Genomic DNA, 17735 nt, shown 5'->3' with positions numbered 1-17735 from the left:
AAGGCAGCGAGTCAAACGTCTGAGAAAGTCGTAAAACCGACATAAAAGATACACTTTTAGTTGCATAGAATGTGATAAAAGTTATATGTTTACTCTTTACATTCTGCTCTGGCAATCGTTTTGTAATATTAACATATTACTTGTTGAATTTTAGTTAGAACAACAGACGATCACAGCCAAATGCAAAAACAAATCTGGCGTCGACTTCGCAAACCATCTCTCTAACGCAAACACACTTTGGATCGACGAATCGAAGTAATAAGAGCAGTTGGAAAGCGGAAACAACAAATTCTAGATAAATTCAGCAGCACAGTTACCTGGCGAACGAAGAGACAGGCATGGGAAGATATTGTCAACTTTCCGCGGTGTGCACGGCAGATGCAGGAGGCGTGGCGGAAGTTGGTAAAGGAAGCCAATGACATGAATGCGCTCTTCCGAGGTCATGAACAACGAACTCGTGAGTCAGAACAGCCCACCCAATGATTTTATAGAGCTCATTGGGCCTTGTCTACATTCTTAGTGGGAGTGCAGTCACATTCAAAAGGAAAAAAAAAAAGTGGGTTTCTGGCGCGATTTGAACCCCGGACTTTCACACCGCGACGTCAAGTACCGGCGCGCCAACCTCTCGACCACAGCAGAAGGTGCGAGCCACCGGCGCCGGCGGAAGTATATAAATATACTGCCACCGCTTTTATCTCGCGTGTTTTTTTGTTTTTTTTTTTCGAGGGGGGGGGGGGGGCTTATATTTACGCTCCCTGGGCGTAACTTTACTTGCCGCTACTACACTCTAAAGGGCCGGTCAATTGAACTCCAGTTGAAAGACCCTGCAGTCAGTTTTCTGCGAGCGGAACTAGGCTTTTGTGCTTGAAGCAATGCGGATTTGTCCGCAATTAGGCAGGGACGCTAGGTAACTCCTTGTCCCCATGAAGCTAGTCACGTGACATAAAAATCCCTCTTGGCCGCAGCCGCGGCCACGGCCGCAAGATGAGAAAACCGCCCCAGGGGTCAATTTTAGATCCGTTGCTTTTTCTCTTATACATAAATGACCCAGTTAACATAGCACAACTCCAGATATATTATATGTCGACGACATTAATGTTTTTATTACAGATAAAAATTCTTATCAGCTTGAGAACATGGTAACCACTTGGCTCGAACGTTTGTCACTGTGGCTACAGCTAACTAAACTAGAATTGAACATCAGTAAAACAAAATGCATTATCTTCGAGTCGAAAAATAAAGCATATGACCATAATATTACAATAAAATACTAAACCGAGATAATTGAGAGATTGCCCTCTTACAAATTTTGAGGTGTGTGGTTCGAGGAAACGCAAAAGCGGTTATGTCACATAAACCGTGTTTGTGGTAAAATACCTAGATCAGTTGGTATTCTGAATAGAACAAAGCATTTCCCCAACTGGCTCAAGCGTCAAATGTACTGCAGTCTTGTTCATTCACATCTTTATTGACTGTTAGTTTGGGGGTCTAGTATAAAAAGCAATCTTAATAAACTCGTTATTGTTCAAAAGAAAGCAGTTCGCTGCATCGAAAACTTTCCTTCTATAGTCAGTTACCGGTTAAGAAGGTAGCGGCAAATGCCCCTCAAAGGGAATCTGATATCCCTCCGCCACCTCCGCATCCAATAGCGTCCCACCGTTTCCTTGACGTCGCGGCCAACGCGCGAGGAGGGTCTTGCCTTTCTGTACATATTTGCTTTATTTTTCGACTTTGACTTAGCATTGTGGAAGCCACGAGAGGGAGATTAGAGTTCTCCTCCACCGACGGAAACAAATACGACTTTCGGGGATTAGCTTCCCCCCCCCGATGGATACAAAGGCTGCTTTCAGGGGCTCGGTTCCCTCTCCGATGAATACAAAGGTCGCTTTCTTAAAAAGTGGGATCGGAGACAAGTGGGAATCCATTGAAGCGGAACAAGGAGCGTTTCCAGTGAACTCTTCTTTCGACTGCGGAGAGATTTGAAACGGGCGCATCACACTTGTGGGAGGAGCTTCTCCTACCTTCTTGACTTGTAACCGACTATAGAGAGGATACCGCGCCTTATTTTTCAAAGTATTCCTTATTGCGCGTTGAACAAATTTTTATTGTTGAATTTGCAATACAAATTTACACACATATCGAAATGACTAAGCGGCATTTCATGAGCAGTATCCTCGCAAAAAAAAAAAAATGGAGTTTCAGAAAAGAAAATATGTCAAACCAAAGACGACTACTTATTGTGGATTACAAAGCTTGGAATAGCTGGTACCTGAATTTTTAAACAGATATTGGGAGAATGAAGATATCATTATATGGTGCTATGTCGTTTTATAGCTTTAAAAATCGTGATAAAAATTACTTTCTATCCGACTCTCCTTAGTGGTCACTTGAGCCTGTCATCCTGTCATTTTGACTTTGTTATTTATTTAGTATTGCATAAAGTAATGTTTTTTTTATAGGCAGGTGTAAGTGATTTGTATGGTAAATGCGTGACCGCTTTTGATATGTCCACCAATGATTAGTTATTTGATGCGTTTTCTTTAAGCGTTTTGTTTTATTTTCTGCTGAGTGACGGGTAAGGCGATCGCTAGATCGCTTTTTGCGTGCTGAACCTGGACGCAAAATTTGAATAAAGATATTATATATTTTATTTATTTGTACATATTCATTCATTCATTCATTCATTTTGGCATTCGCACATTCGTTCGTTAGTTGCTCCGCTGTTCGTTCAGTAAGAAAAAAACTATGTGCTTATAAAGAAGCCCATTGACCCACGGATGTTGTGGGCACTCTAAGAATACAAGGCCTCGTCCTTCTTTTGTTTTGCAGTTCTACGTTTTTACAAGGGCTTTGTACAGTCATTAGCGCCTCTGCTCGGGCATGACTTCAGAAACGTGATTTGCTCTATTTCCCACTCCCAGGCAGTAAACACCACACAGCTTCAAAATGAAGGAACGGGGATCAATGTGCAGGAAATTGGAGTTATCAATACCGACAGCATAACCTTTGAGGGACATAAAATATTTGAACAGCTTAAAAAAATGCTCCGCAAAGATTAAAAGTAAAACTGTTTTATTTGCGTTTTTGTTTTTTTGTGAAATTTGTTGATTTGAAAACAGCTATAAATGAAAGCAATATAATAATTATTCGTACTATCTCTATATTATTCACTCAAATCACTCGACTTTGACGACCCTGCCAAAAAAAAAGTTGTGTTGTACAATATTTTCCAGAACAGACAGCGAGTGAGCGCGTCCTTTCACTTTCATATAAGTGTCGCGTGAGCATATCTCTGAATAGACCTTCTACCAAATTATCCAAGCACCAATGAGCATGCTGCAAGTGTTTTTACTCGCGCGGCACGTGCTGGTGTCTGCAGTAGCAGTAGCAACTATTGGGCAGGAATACGGGGCGATTTATCGAGCTTGTTGACTCCGCAGCCCGGTGTTTACTAACACAGCATAACGAGGAAATTGAACCTCGCCTAGCACGTTCGGGGCACGTGCGCTTTGCTCTGACCAGTGGTTTAGTCGCACCCTTGGAATCGTCATCTTCGATTTCTCGGATCAAAAACAAACAAGAAAATGGGTTTTGTTGTCCCCACTGCTGAAGCGTACCGTTAGAGGCGTTGTTATTTGATCTCCTCCCCAATAAGGAGTATTCACTGGGCGCCATATTTGTAGGTGCTGTCGAGAGCGCATGCTCAGGGCAAGCCCACATTAATAGGTTGCTAAGACCGGCCATTTTGACGATGTGAAATGCAAGTTGCAAAAGAACCCTGGAAGCTAGCCATCAGCACACGCTCATCAGTCGCGCACACAGCTATGGCCGCCAGTGAATACTTCCTACACTTCGTCTCATCTTACCATGGACTATTTTTAGCCGCGCACGAAAAAAGCGCGAGCTAATTGCTTTGGATGAAGATTCGGCGGCTCCCCGAGCGCTGGAGCAATGAGTGCTCCAGTGAAGGCAGTCAAGACTAGCCGCTCGCGCTTGCATAGCCCTTGGAGTTAGTTGATGGTAAGGTGAGACGAAGTATAGTGACTGTTCTAAAGAAGAAAAAAAACGCATAAAAAAAGTTTTATATTGTACGCGCGTTCGTCAACGGCTTATTTTGGTTATTGACTTCTAATGTTGCATACGGAGAAGGCGAGCGCGTGGACCGACATTAACAGCATTTTCCTTGGGGCTTGAGTATTTTAGCAATTCGACGAAATAGATCTTTCTGCAATCTCCTAGGAGACGTCGCGGAGAAGGGAATTGTCGGGTTCTTCAAAGTTAAGCGCGCGTCGGCTCAAGATTATTTTAATAGCCTGGAAGAGGCACAATTCATTCTTGCTTATAATTAGGACAGTGGTCTTAAACTCATTTGAGTGTGGGGCCAGATAGCCCCCCCCCCCCCCTAGAAAGGTTGATGGTCAACGTAAGATGGGGGGGGGGGGGGGTTCAAGATATTGTCAAAAAAGATACCTCGTGTGTTATATTTTTTTTTAAATTCACGGTTTCGCTGTGATATCTTTAGATTTGATATGTTTATATGACTACTTCATGTCCCAATGTGATAACAATAATTGAAATGACACCACCCCTCTAACGTGCTCGCAATTTTAATGGAACAATAATCTGCGGTGGCAGCGCAGAGAAACAATCACACAGCAGACACTGAGAAAGACAAGGACATGCGCTAAACTTAGAGAGTGTCGAGATGTGCACCCAAAGCAGAAATGGCTTGATTCACTTCTGAGGGAGTAGATTTGTTATATTGGCATACCCCTCAGAGCACCATGCCGCCAGTTAAGAAGATTGATTCATTTTTGGTGCGTCAATTCCTATCTTTATTGCCAGCAGACAGGGAAGGTGGATTTGTGATCATGCCACGGGACTTTTTGAAACCAAGGCCGTTTTAGCCATCGACTCGGCTTTTCAGCGTAGCAATAGCATCTCATTAACCAAGGTCAAAAGTGAAGCTAAAAAATTTCGTAGTGAGCTAGAATCAAAACAGCTTTGCTCCTCTATTGAACGCAGTAGGAACCTTAGCTTAGAGTTTTTTTTTTTTTGTTCTGCGCAGAAACTTAAAAAGTAGATTGCCCATTAAGGGTGATTGTACCTGAAAAGGGGTCGTGGCAGAAGTTTATTGCCTTATTCTTACAGGAGAAATTAAGTCTCTTGCCAGTTGAGGATCCTTTTATGCTGAAAGATTCTAACGAGGTGATGGATTTTCTAACAAACTACAATGATTAGCACCTCAAGGCCATTTCAGTGGACATAAAGGACCTTTACAACTTTCTTCCGCAGAATGAGCTGTTAAAGTGTGTGGAAGAATGCATTTACTCTTTTGTTGATATGGCGTTGCAGAACATGTCGGGAATTTCCCAAACTGGTTTCCTTGAATTGCTCAGTGCAAACCCCTGATTTTTTGCAAAAAAGCAGTGGTATGCATCGGTTAATGTATAGCACCATGTTTGAGTAACTTTTACCTCGCGTATTGGGACCGGGTCCTTTCACGTTGCTTAGATTCTTCTACTGCTGTGAAGGCGTTTCGCTCTGTTGATTTTTCGATTCTGTTAGATTGTGCAGCTAATGACTTTCAGATATTAGTTCCTAACGTCATTTTGTGTTTGAAATTATGTATAGATCCACTAGAAATACCTCGTGTGCTCTCCGCAGGAGGTTCCTTGCACATTTTGGACCTTAGAATATTTTTTCGGGGCATCATGTATGCTGGTTATACGAACAAACCGAGATGGAAGAAAGCTCTTTTTAATATTCAGTCAGCATACTCCAAGCTTGTTAAGTGACGCATTATTAAGTTGTGACTCATCAATTCACTTAATAAGCCTTTTTTTCATTCGCTTGAAGTTAGTTTTGATGCTCAAATCGCAATGTTAAAGCCAACAAAATATCCTGGTACATTACTTACAGCCGTTGATGAGGATTAATATTAAAGGAAATAAGATGGGGTGAACGCCCTAAACGCAATACAGAAAAAAAGGAGGGACGTTGTTCTCTGTATACATAGAGTTTCGCACGGTTTCAAAAATAGAGGTAACCGCATTAGCATTGATGTTGTTTTTTTAGCACCAAATAAGCTTCTCAGCCTGTGCAGGAATGTCAATAAGTCGGCACACCGGGAAGTTTTTTTTTTTTTTTTTTAAAGCACCAAAAGAGCTTTGCGAATTTCACTGAAGAAGTCGTGAATTCAATCCCACTCTCATGTGGTAAGGAGCATTTTCATCACACCTATGGAGTCGTCGCTGGAGATTTGGGAAACCACTGTCGGGATTGTGGTTGTGTAGCACATTCTGAAAATTGTTCCTAATAGGTAGAAGTTGAGACCCACTGGCATGAGAAATAATGAAAGCGCAAAAAATAGACCATCTGAAGGACAAGTGTGTAAGTAGTTCTTCCATTGCGCTGTCGACAAAAGAGCTCCACATTCTATCTCAATGATAGCGGTGAGAAAGAGAGAGGACTTGTAAGGGTTTCATTTTTTTCGTTTCTTTCTTTTTTCTTTTGCATTTTCCTACTTTATTGTCTTGTCTTTCGCTTTTTTCCCTTGTATACTGTGCTATTTCTTCTGCTTATCACTTTCTGGAAAGTCAACCCAGAGATTTAAGAGAAGAACGTAGTAGTCGAATACACAAGACTTGTAAGTTCACCGCGTGCGCTTGTCTTTCTGAGTATCGGGTGTGTGATTGTTTCTCTGCGCTGTCACAGTACAATATGGTTCACCAACTCACTCAAACATCCATCTATTAATGAAACAAGAGAGTAAGTACTCTGTTATTCCCGTTAGTAAAGCTCATCATGTCAATGAAAGATAATTAGTTAATTTAACTTTTCTTGCTTTCTTGACAATTTGTTTTACAACAACCTGAAAAAAAATATCTGTTTTTTTCTGGCGATATTTTTTTAAAGTAATAACCCCAAACTCGTAGCTACATCTTTGGCAGTTGCTCCTGCTGATAGAGAGTTCGCGAAGCCGAGATGCATCCTTCAACGAAAAGCTCGCGCTCGCAGACTAGAAGCGAAATTGTTGTTCATTACAAAAAGCTGGAAAGCAAAAAATAAACCGAAACAAATGACACATAAATGCAGACAGGTATAATCTATGTGAATAAGTTAAAAGAGCAAAGCTACTTTTCGAGCGAAAATGATTCGACGAGTAAAAATCGCTATGGTGTATGTCATTTCTAGCGCTAGAGAAATAGGAGCCGGAACTGGCAGGCCACACGCCTGCGGGCCTCGTCCCAGTGAGCCGCGGACCGCATGCGATCCGCGGGCCGCGTGTTTGAGACGCCGGCATTAGGCGCTCAGAACATACTTAAAATAAACTGAACACGAAAATATTTTGGCTTGATCTGTTTTGCTTTATTTCTGCCATTTTATGTCTTCTGAAATTGCAGAAGGTTAAACCAACGTCAACTGTTTATTTGATCCCTAGATAATCCTACTGTCCGTATATCGAAACCTCACAACGAGTGAAACAAACGATGAGTGCGCCACATTTTTTCCGGAAGGGTCTTTTGCGCCCAGGCTATCGTTGAATGCATCTTCAGATTTTGACTGCGTCACCCCAGCAGCTTCCTTTTCTATTATTGAAGCGTCCTTACAAGCATAGAATACTTAGATCTGCTTTATTGTGACCGGTGCTTCCGAATAATCCTTTGCGGATACCTCTCTCAGCACGCAGCTCTCGGAGAAACGTATCTGCAAATACCACATATTTCGAATTGTAATCTGAGGACTAAACATGTTTAAAAGCTGAAATTTAACAGGTGCGGGCTATCAACATGCAGGAACGATACAATGATTGGTTTTTCTTTTTTCATGTTGTTTAATTTGATGAGATTGGAAAGATTTCATAACAAGTGAAATATGTCAATGTTTTGATGTTATAATAAAGTAAAAGGAGGTGCGGACGAGCTGGACAGAGTAAACGATAAGAAACCACGAAGATGGGGAACAAGGAAGATACAATAACCAGCACAAATATGTAAGCAGAGCTAGAGCTGACTGGCGCGCGCTGAACAAAGCCGCCTGGTCCTGGTATCTAACCTAGAACGTCCCCATTTCCAGTGGAATGCTCTGCCAACTGAGCTAACCACTAGTTAGACGGCAATTGAGCAAACAGATTGTATTAGCTGCGACAAGTCGATCCCTTGAGAAGGGAAACACGGGACACAGAACAAACACAAATCTCCAAACACAACTAGGTGAGTGGTGCGCGCTGGAGAAAAAAATCCTCCTGCTCCGGGTATCGAAGCAAGAACCTCTCCATTTCCAGTGGAGTGCTCTACCAACTCAGCTAACCAGGAGTTCGATGTCAGTGGAGCAAACGGGTTTTATCAACTGCCACCATCTTATCACCAACGAGGCTGAACGGCCTATAACATGAATGCAATTAATGTAGAGGTGCAGGCCGGCTGGAAAGAGTAAACGATAATAATTCCTGAAGAAGGGGAACTACGGGGACAAAGGTCAAACAGAAATTTTCAAACACAGTTAGTTGATTGTTTGTGCGCTAAAAGTCACTTTGCAATGTTTGGAAACTTGTGTTTGTCCTTTGTTCCTCTCGCTTCCTTTGTCCGGGGCTTATTATCGTTCATTTTGTCCAGCTGGCCCGCGCCTTTGCATTAATCGCATTAACATCATAAGCTTAAAATGCAGGCCGTTCAACTTCGTTGGGTTAAGACTTGTGGCAGATTATAAAACTGATTTGGCCCTACCGACGTCTAACTCCTAGTTAGACCGTTGGTAGAGCACTCCACTGGAGATGGAGCGGTCCCTGGTTTAGTGCCAGAACTAGACGGGTTATTTCAGCGCGCACCAATCACCTAGTTGTGTTTGGAAATTTGTGTTTGTCCGTTGTCTCCCCTGTTCCCCTTCTCCGCGGATTATTATAACTTATTTGTATGTTAATGTTGATTTATGTTTAATACAAGCTTCTTTGTGAACGAATACAGCAGGAATGTGCAGAGGTGTTTTGTGTATGATAATTGCTATGTTCAGGATAGGCACTAGCTGCGGACTGCGCACATTGTGCGGGCAATCTCCTCAAAATTTTTATCTTTAACCACTAGCTTGCCTGTGCCGATTATACATTAGGTGAGCACTATAGTCCGGAAACTAGAGTATCTGCCGTCAACGTGAAATTTATAAATTCGCTTCGCTTTCGTTTTATGTAGGAGCCGCCAAATAAACCGAGAACGTGTAGCTTAATAAGCTTAAGCATTTACCGGGGTTAGCCCCCTTTTTTTTCTTTTTTTTATTGCATAGTGGTTGTGTGGTTGTTATTAGACAGAAGGCGAGCCTGTACCGAATGTACAGTCATGCAGATACTAAATAGCTCCACTCGAGCGGGGATGTTTTTCTAAGGAGCGCTTCACTGGTGGCTTATGTTCGAACTAGCCCTGACGTCCGGACTCGTTCATGTGGAGAAAATAAGGGGAAGCTAATCAACGCGAACTGGCATCATTATCTGCCGTTTCAAGAATCCTCTCTCGTCCTCAATCAAACCGCGGTGACACAGACAGAAATGATAACGGCATTTCTTGTTGATGGCTCCCCCCTCTTTGTTCCACACGGACGAGTCCAGACCTCAGCGCTAGTTCGAACGTGAGCAACCAGCCAAGCTCTCCTCTGAACGAAAGTTCCGCTCGCGTGGATCTATTCAGTATCTGCGTGACTGCACAGCACTCGTAGCTAGTCAAGATTAAAACGCACACACCTCTATATTGTTTTTTTTATAGATTTGTGAAACTAATATATTCATGAACTTGCTTCAAATTAAAAAAAAAACGAATTAAAAATATGTGGCCCCTGGTCTGAGCTTATCAGCCACGTCAAGTGGAATGAACTGCCATTATGATAAGCGCAACCTCCACAAGTAATAGCGCATCGTTTGAGTAAAAGACAAAGACGTTGAACAACTTCTCAAATCATCACAATTATCGCAATTATACCGAGACAACAAAGGTAACTACCTCACAACACATTCATGACCACTAATCAATAGCCCGACCCGTTTGTAGAATAAAACATGCCTCACGAAATTTCACTGCTACAAAAGAAAACCTTAACCTGATCAGCTCTATAGATGTTAAATGGTTGTTCTAACAATAAAAATATAGTCCTCTGCAGCATGAGATCCCGAAGGCAAATGCTCAATTCAATATTACATCATTATTTGTATCTCGTAGCGGAATGAAACTTCACGACACATGTGCCTTTGTAAACTCGTATAGTTTAATTTTAGAGCGCAGCTCTTAGGCGCCCGTTTCCGGCTTGAGCGGCGTCGCCGTCGCCATCGGCGTAACCACGGTCACCCCGAGGTCACGTGACCTCCCAGGTCACATGACCCCCCCCAAGGTCACCTCAAGGTCACGCGACCCCCAGGTCACCCCAAAGTCACGTTACGCCTCCCAAAGTCACGTGACCCCCCAAGGTCACATGACACCCCAAGATCACGTGACCACCCGAGGTCATTTGGCCCCCTCCCCAAAGTCACGTGACCCCCCTATCCCCCCCCGCAGTCATGCGACACCCCCCCCCCCCCCCGGGGTCACGTGACCCCCTCCCCCCGAGGTCAGGTGACCCCCCCGGAGCATATTAAAGAATGAGGGGAGGAGGAGGAGAAGGAGGAGGAGGAGGAGGGGGTCTACCCTTTCTTCAGTACCCTTTCCTCCTCCTCCTCAAGAGCTGCGCTCCAATTCGGCGTTACAGGGAGTTGTAAACGGCTTTCACTTTTTAGAGCGCAGCAATAAGGGGCCCGTTCCCGGCTTGAGCGGCGTCGCCGTCGGCGTCGGCGTCGCCGTCGCCGTCGGCGTCGGCGTCGGCGTCGGCGTAGCCGCAACCCTCGTAACCCTCGTGAGGGTTACGAGGGTTACGAGGGTTAATCTCATGAGGGTTACCCTCACGAGGATCACGAGGGCCACGAGGGTTACTTACCCTCGTAACCCTCACGAGGGTTACGAGGGTTAGTTACCCTCAAAAGGGTTACCTTCACGAGGGTTACCCTCACGAGGGTTACTTACCGTTGTAACCCTCACGAGGGTTACGAGGGTTAGTAACCCTCGTGAGGGTAACCCTCGTGAAGGTAACCCTTTTGAGGGTTACGAGGGTTAGTAACCCTCGTGTGGGTAACCTTCACGAGGGTTACCCTCACGAGGGTCACGAGGGTTATGAGAGTTACCCTCACGAGGGTTACGAGGGTTAGTTACTCTCACGAGGGTCACGAGGGTTATGAGAGTTACCCTTACGAGGGTCACGAGAGTTACCCTCACGAGGGTCACGAGAGTTGCCCTCACAAGGGTTACTAGGGTTACCCTCACGAGGGTCACGATGGTTACCCAGGTCGTGACCCCCCCTGGGGTCACGTGACCTGGGGATACCCCCCGAGGTCACGTGACCCCCCGTTGACGTCATAGGCACTGATGACGTCGTCAGTGACGTCACTGATGACGTCACCGGCATCCGCATCGTCATCGTCATCATCACTGATGACGTCATCGGTATCGTCACGTGGCCCCAGGTCACGTGACCCCCCGACGTCACGTGACGCCCCAAGGTCACGTGACTCCCACAAGGTCACGTGACCCACAAGGTCACGTGACCCCCAAGGTCACGTGACCCCCCGCCCCCCGAGGTCACTTGACCCACCCCCCAGTACCCTTCCCTCCTCCTCCTCAAGAGCTGCGCTCTAATTCGGCGTTACAGGGAGTTGTAAACGGCTTTCATTTTTTTATATTTGATTCCTCAAATCTGTGGAAATATGGACTGGATGGCACGAATGTTTACGGTCATTGACCGCCTTAAAAAATGCGAGACATTGAGTTTTAAGCATCTACTTATGGCAACGTAACGAAAAAATTTTGGGCAAATAGTCGATAACAAAGACAAAGAGCAAAACACGACGAAATATGCGTGAAGCTAATAAAGAACTCACTATGTTTCTTACTGTCAGTGACTCTGGCCCTTGCGACCTACCATTATTTTGCTAGAATAGGGAAGTGGAACAAGAGCCCTTTTTATGTGGGAACTGAGTGGAGATTTAAAGGGGTGCTAGAAAGGTCCTTGGGTTCAAAGAAAACCAAAACTGGAAGTTTTAATATGGGTATTTTAAACACGATGTGACGCAAGATTTATTTGGATCTTATTAGTACAGGAGCGTCGTAATCGGCACTTAAAATTTCGATCTATAGCCCCGCCCGTTGCGGCGCGCCGAGCCCAGAAGGGCAAATAGAAAAACCAGCTACAGTGACGTCCTCGGCGGGGTCCGATGACCCTTGCTCGCCACAAAACATGCTTGAGGGTGCCGACAATGACGTTGCGGCGCCTTGGACTGATAACAGAAGGCAGAGAGGCTCGCTGCATTCCCAGTGGAAATCGCTGCTGTATTTTGTTTTTCAAAATTAACGCGGTTTATGTTCACTTCTGCCCAAGGTAATTTCGATGATTCAATTCACGGGACAAAACGCCATACAAATAAACTTTAAACTTAGGAACATTAAAAATTATAGTTCATCCACTTCACGTGAATATCGATGACCCGCGAAGCTTTTATATTTACGACAACTTTGTGACAACTATACGACATCTGGACGATTTACATATGATTGCAATGAAGACACGTACACAACTTTTCTGTTTAATTGTCTCTATTTAATTATTAGTTGCTAATGTAATCACTTATGGGCAAGTTCTAAACACAAGTTTTTGAGGCACTCCTCGAGGACAATTTTTTTTTTTTGCTGATTGAGCTGAAGTTATTTTATTAAGCGAAAGAAACGAAGGCTAGATCAGCGCGTTCTTCCCTCAGCCTTGTCACAGCGCACTCTTAGCTAAGATGAGTTGGTGACCGGTGACCGTAGATGATAACAAGTGATCAGGACCTCACTATCTAATAATGCCAAAAAGGTTGACTCGCGCGGGTTGCCCCTTTTTTAAATTATATTTGCCACGGCCAATCGAAGCGAAAGAGTGCCGTTTAAAAGGGAGTTTTAGATGCGGAGCATCTCTAAAGCCTGGTTCAGACAGTTGCGGTTGACTGCGTTTGACTGCGTTGCGGCAGCGAGAAACCAGGACATTCCTGCTGCTTATATCGCGTGCCAAGATGATTCTTTGAATTGGATTCCACGCTTCATACGAAGCACAGATGTGCCGGTGCCTCGTTTTCGGTTCTCGCCGCAACGCAGTCAAACGCAAGTGTCTGAACCGGCCTTTACTCGGGTCTATGTCCCGCGGCGTCGTAGTCCGCACTCGCATTACGCATGCGCAACTCTCCTCCTTCCCTCTCTCCAACAGCTGCGCGTTACTCTCTCCGCTGTCTCTCTCTACCAGCTGCGTGCACTTCGCGTGCGTTCGCTTCTACTCGCACCATGCGCGCATGCGCAGCTCTCCTTCTCTGGTCTCCTCTCCTTCAAGTGTGAATATAAGCAGTGGTAGCGCGCGACACGCGTTCAGTTCACCGCTGTTGACTCCACTTCACTCCGTTCTTCCGATGAAGTGTGATGGAAGCAACAGTCCTGTCCGTTAGTGGGTTGGCGCAAGCAAGCGTCAGCACCACCCCACAAACTAACAGCAACGCTACGTCCACTGAAGACAAAGCTCCGCAGCGAAGGGCACGCGACGCTCAGCGCAAACGCTTGAAGCGAGCGGCAGACCCTCAACTACGGCAACGAGAACCTCGATGCTCCGCATCACCCCACGGTTCCCCTCGGGAAGATGGTGTAATTTTTTTTGTTAACATCCATGGACGCACTTTGCCAGATCCTAGCACATATCAGCTTCGCCGTAAAAGTATTTGGTTATCGTCAATTTAAGACCCATATAAAGATTTATGCTTGAGCACCCTGGTTTCAGTTGCCACAGGCGAATGCAGAGCGTTGTGACGAGCTTTTGCGCCAATCTCTCATACACGGAGTTCCATTGACACGCAGTCGATCGCAGCCGCGAGACTATACGGTGTGAAAGTTCAACTGCTCCTTGCGCACCTACTGCGTTCTAGCAGTCTAGTGTCAATTTACAGTAGTAACACAGAGCCATGTATTGGGAGAGTTTGGCCATGGATTTGTTTCAAAAGGCGACCATACGGGGGCCGGGGCCAACCATAGGCCGCGAAACAGGCCCTAGCGGTGATCATGAGCTCTAAATATGCAACTCGACTAATTAAGCCGTGTTAGCGTCGCTCGAGTAAAAAGAGATAGCTCTTTGTGACTGAGAACTTGGCCATGTGAGGTTTTCGTCGCATCCATATTCAACGATAGAATAAACAAACGTGCGCTTTAAACCAGGGCCTACTTGCTAGAAACAGCGTCGCAGCTGAGACAGGGAAAAAGAAAGCACTGCCAAAGCAAGTGCACGAGCCGAGCGGGACTCAAGCCGAGTCTCAAGACGCTCGCGCGCACCAGTCGTTGCAGTGCTTTGTTTCAGCCTATGTCAGCTGAGACGCTGTTCTAGCAAGCCGGCCGAGAGCAAACTGTCACCGAGACTCCGATATTGAACGCATCTATTTCACGTTTTAAATGTCGTTTCCAATATTGTGATTTCGCGGTCTCATAATTCGTCAACGTTGTGTCACAAGTTTAGTTAACGCTCCAACCACGGGGGCAGTATTTGGCGCTGGCGGCGGCCTTCGCTCCGCCTACTGGCCAAACTCTCCCGATATACGGCTCTGTAGTAACAGCGACAGCTGCGACACGTCACGGCAAAGTCGTTGGGCATCGGCTTCGTGTTAATGCGCCGCGAAAAAAAGCGTTGGGAACAAAATCGTCATCTGACCAATTTGTTCCGACCCCGTTTGTTTCTCTCCTGTTGCAGTGTGCGCGAAAACGCCTCTCCCGGCACGAGCTTTCGGCATTCGCTGTGGTACGGTGGCATTTTGTTATCGGCTCTTTTTTATTTATTTTTTTCAAGAGCGCGGGCAGTGGGGATTGGGTACTTCAAAGACGCAATGTGTAAAACGGGTTGTTAACGCTGTGGCGCGCCTCTACACAAAAAAAGAAATTGTTGAGTTTGTTTTTCTTAACGCCACCGCTTCGCACGCAATGGACTTGGTTCGGGTCCCGCGTTCGGAGGACGACTTTTTTTTAAAGAATATGGCAACAGCCACGACGGGCACCCTACGCACAACTGCGGCAACTGCAGCATCAAAACCAACGACGGGCATCATTTCAAGTGATTGGAAGAGCCGATAACTGTTATCGCTAAAACAGCGCGTTATCCTCACTTGGGGATCACCGCGACATACAAGGCGAATATGGAGGAACACAGCGAAAGTGCCTGCGTGGCTAATCTTGGGGCGATCCTCCTGGCTTCCCCGAATACCGTTCAGCCTGAACAATCGCAACCTTGCTGTAGCCTGCATCCGTTTCCACACTGCTCGCAGGCGAGCAGTGGGGAAAGGTAGAGCGGCAGACAAGAGTCATGTGACGGGCGCCCCGGTGCGGCGATACGCCGGAACACACTTTTCCCGAGGGATGGAATGTCCGCTCCTGTTTCCCGCGTTCCTCGGCATTCATCGAAATGTCAGGTTTTGTGAGTATTGAGGAGGCTATTGTTGTAAACTGTAGACTGACTATAATGTAATCAAATGCTAAGGTGCCGGGATGACTGGAAATTTATAGGTCCGGGTTCGACAGCCGGACCAGGCGGATTTTTGTTAGGTCGCGCACCAGTAACCTAGCTGTGTGTGGAGATTTGTGCTTGTCCTTTGTCCTTCTTGTTCCCCTTCTCCAGGGATTATTTTCGTCATTGTTGTTCAGCTGGCTTGCGCCTTTGCATTTAATTGCATTATAATCATAACTTTAAAATGCAAGCCTTTCACCCTTGTTGGTGACAGCCAACAAAACTGGTGGCAGCTGAAAAACCTGTTTTCTCTACTGACGTCTAGCCCCTGGTTAGCTTCGTTGGGAGAGCGCTCCACTGAAAATGAAGAGGTCCCAGATTTAATACCGGGACCAGGCGGAGTTTTCCGGTCGCGCACCAGTCACCTCGCTGTGTTTGGAGATTTGTGTTCGTTCTTTGACCTTCTTGTTTTCCTTCTCTAGGGAATATTTTCGTAACTGTAGACTGACGAGAGAGTTGGTTGAGTCCGAAAGAATACTACACAGGTGGGACAAGAGACGACGTTAAACTTTGAATTTGTACGTCGCACTTTGTCCCACCTGTGTCTTAATCTTTAGGTGATCCTCGGAATAAGCCATATTCACTCTGCAAGTCTGCTAAGGTTAGGGTGCCTTGAGCGCGTCTCCTACTAATGTGTCTAGCGTGTTATTCCGCTCAAACAATGAAAGTGGTCCCAAAGTGGCGAGAAATGACGTCATAAGAAGCCTGAGTGCCACGCTTTCAGATTTCGCGATCGTAGTTGGTGCTCGTAGAAGTTCCGGCAAAAAAAGCACGAGCAATCGGGAGTGTCACTGTCGTCATGGCGTTCCAACTACTGGCTGCCGAAGCTTACTTGGACATTCAAGATAGAGATCGACCTGCAGCGGAACAGGCATCTGGCACAGCCACCACACCGACTGTGACGTCTCCAAGATCGCGGCGAGCATCAGCATGACACTTGTATAACGTCATCAGGCCGAAGTCAAGTGACCTCTTTTTTGGACGCGGTAAGCGTACCGGGGAAACGGGTCCTATGAAGGTTACTCCAAATATTTAAACTATGCACTCTCGCGCACCGCGCGACCTGCGGCGGAGTCCAGGAGGACGCTGTGGAGGTACACCCTCTGTTCTCCCAGCAGCGTGGTGACGTTGCAGACCTTGGGGCCCTTGAGGAGGTGATGTTACTCGTCAGGACTAAATCCCCGGGGCAGACTCTCGTTTGGAAGGAGCACAAGACTGCCCGGGGCCTTATCATGGCCTCGGTAGGACATTGAGGCTTTGCCATCACCCAGCTCCTGCAAATATTTAAAAAAATGGTTGCGATCTTTGTTTTAGAAGTTTTATAAAGCCAGACATTCAGTGTTTAAGGACCGATCGTCTCAATGGGTCGAGAATATATTAAACGGACCTTTCACAAGTAGATAACTAATTTGTTTTTCACATTTTCCCGCTAAGTTTAAAAGAAATTTAAGTTGTGTATACGTGACGTGAACTACACACCAAATCAATTTGGTGTGACGTGACGCAAGATCACGTGACAATAAATTGGTATTTAGGTGACGTGACGTCAACCAGGGTGTCGAACCGGTCATTATTTCGGTTCGGTTCGTGTTCGTGCTCAGTAGCATTGTATTTTGTTCCGGTTCGGTTTCGGTTTAGGGTAGCGCGCATAATGTCACCTCGGTTACCGGTTTTAATAAGCGCAAACCGTTTAGAACCGGTTCCTAACTCGACCTCTGAATATTGACCGAGCACTTCCAGCAGCCTTTTCTGAGCATGATATACTTGCAATAGACCCATCGCAATACTTCTTCCTCTTCAGGCAGATCTGAAAACTTTGCTCAGTGGCGTGCGCCAAAGACATCATTAATGTGGCAAGGCTATTACTTATATATTACTTTTCTTAAGTGAACTATATATAAGCGATCGGATTTTAATTTTTATGGTGTTTTTTTGCACACGCAGCTGTGCAGTATGTCAAACTCTGCCAGAGGAGGGCGTAAGACCTTTCAAAAAAAGGAAGAGCTTGTGGTCGGTGCCATCTTCAGTGTTCGGGTGTATAGTGCGTGCTTTGCACGCTTTCCGAGGCGCAAACACGCACGTGCTTGGCTGTGAAGATCACACACTGG

General features: G+C 45.7%; 1 pseudogene; it reads right to left on the bottom strand.

Moving 5' to 3' along the window:
* Positions 1 to 16877, bottom strand: part of LOC115331426 — a 92675-nt pseudogene extending 75798 nt beyond the window's left edge.
* Between the last annotated feature and the right edge of the window lie 858 nt (positions 16878 to 17735).

This window comes from Ixodes scapularis, unplaced genomic scaffold, assembly GCF_016920785.2.
Source record: "Ixodes scapularis isolate PalLabHiFi unplaced genomic scaffold, ASM1692078v2 PGA_scaffold11__112_contigs__length_91849675, whole genome shotgun sequence".
Classification (NCBI taxonomy): Eukaryota; Metazoa; Arthropoda; class Arachnida; order Ixodida; family Ixodidae; genus Ixodes; species Ixodes scapularis.
This window is presented reverse-complemented; position numbering and strand designations above follow the sequence as displayed.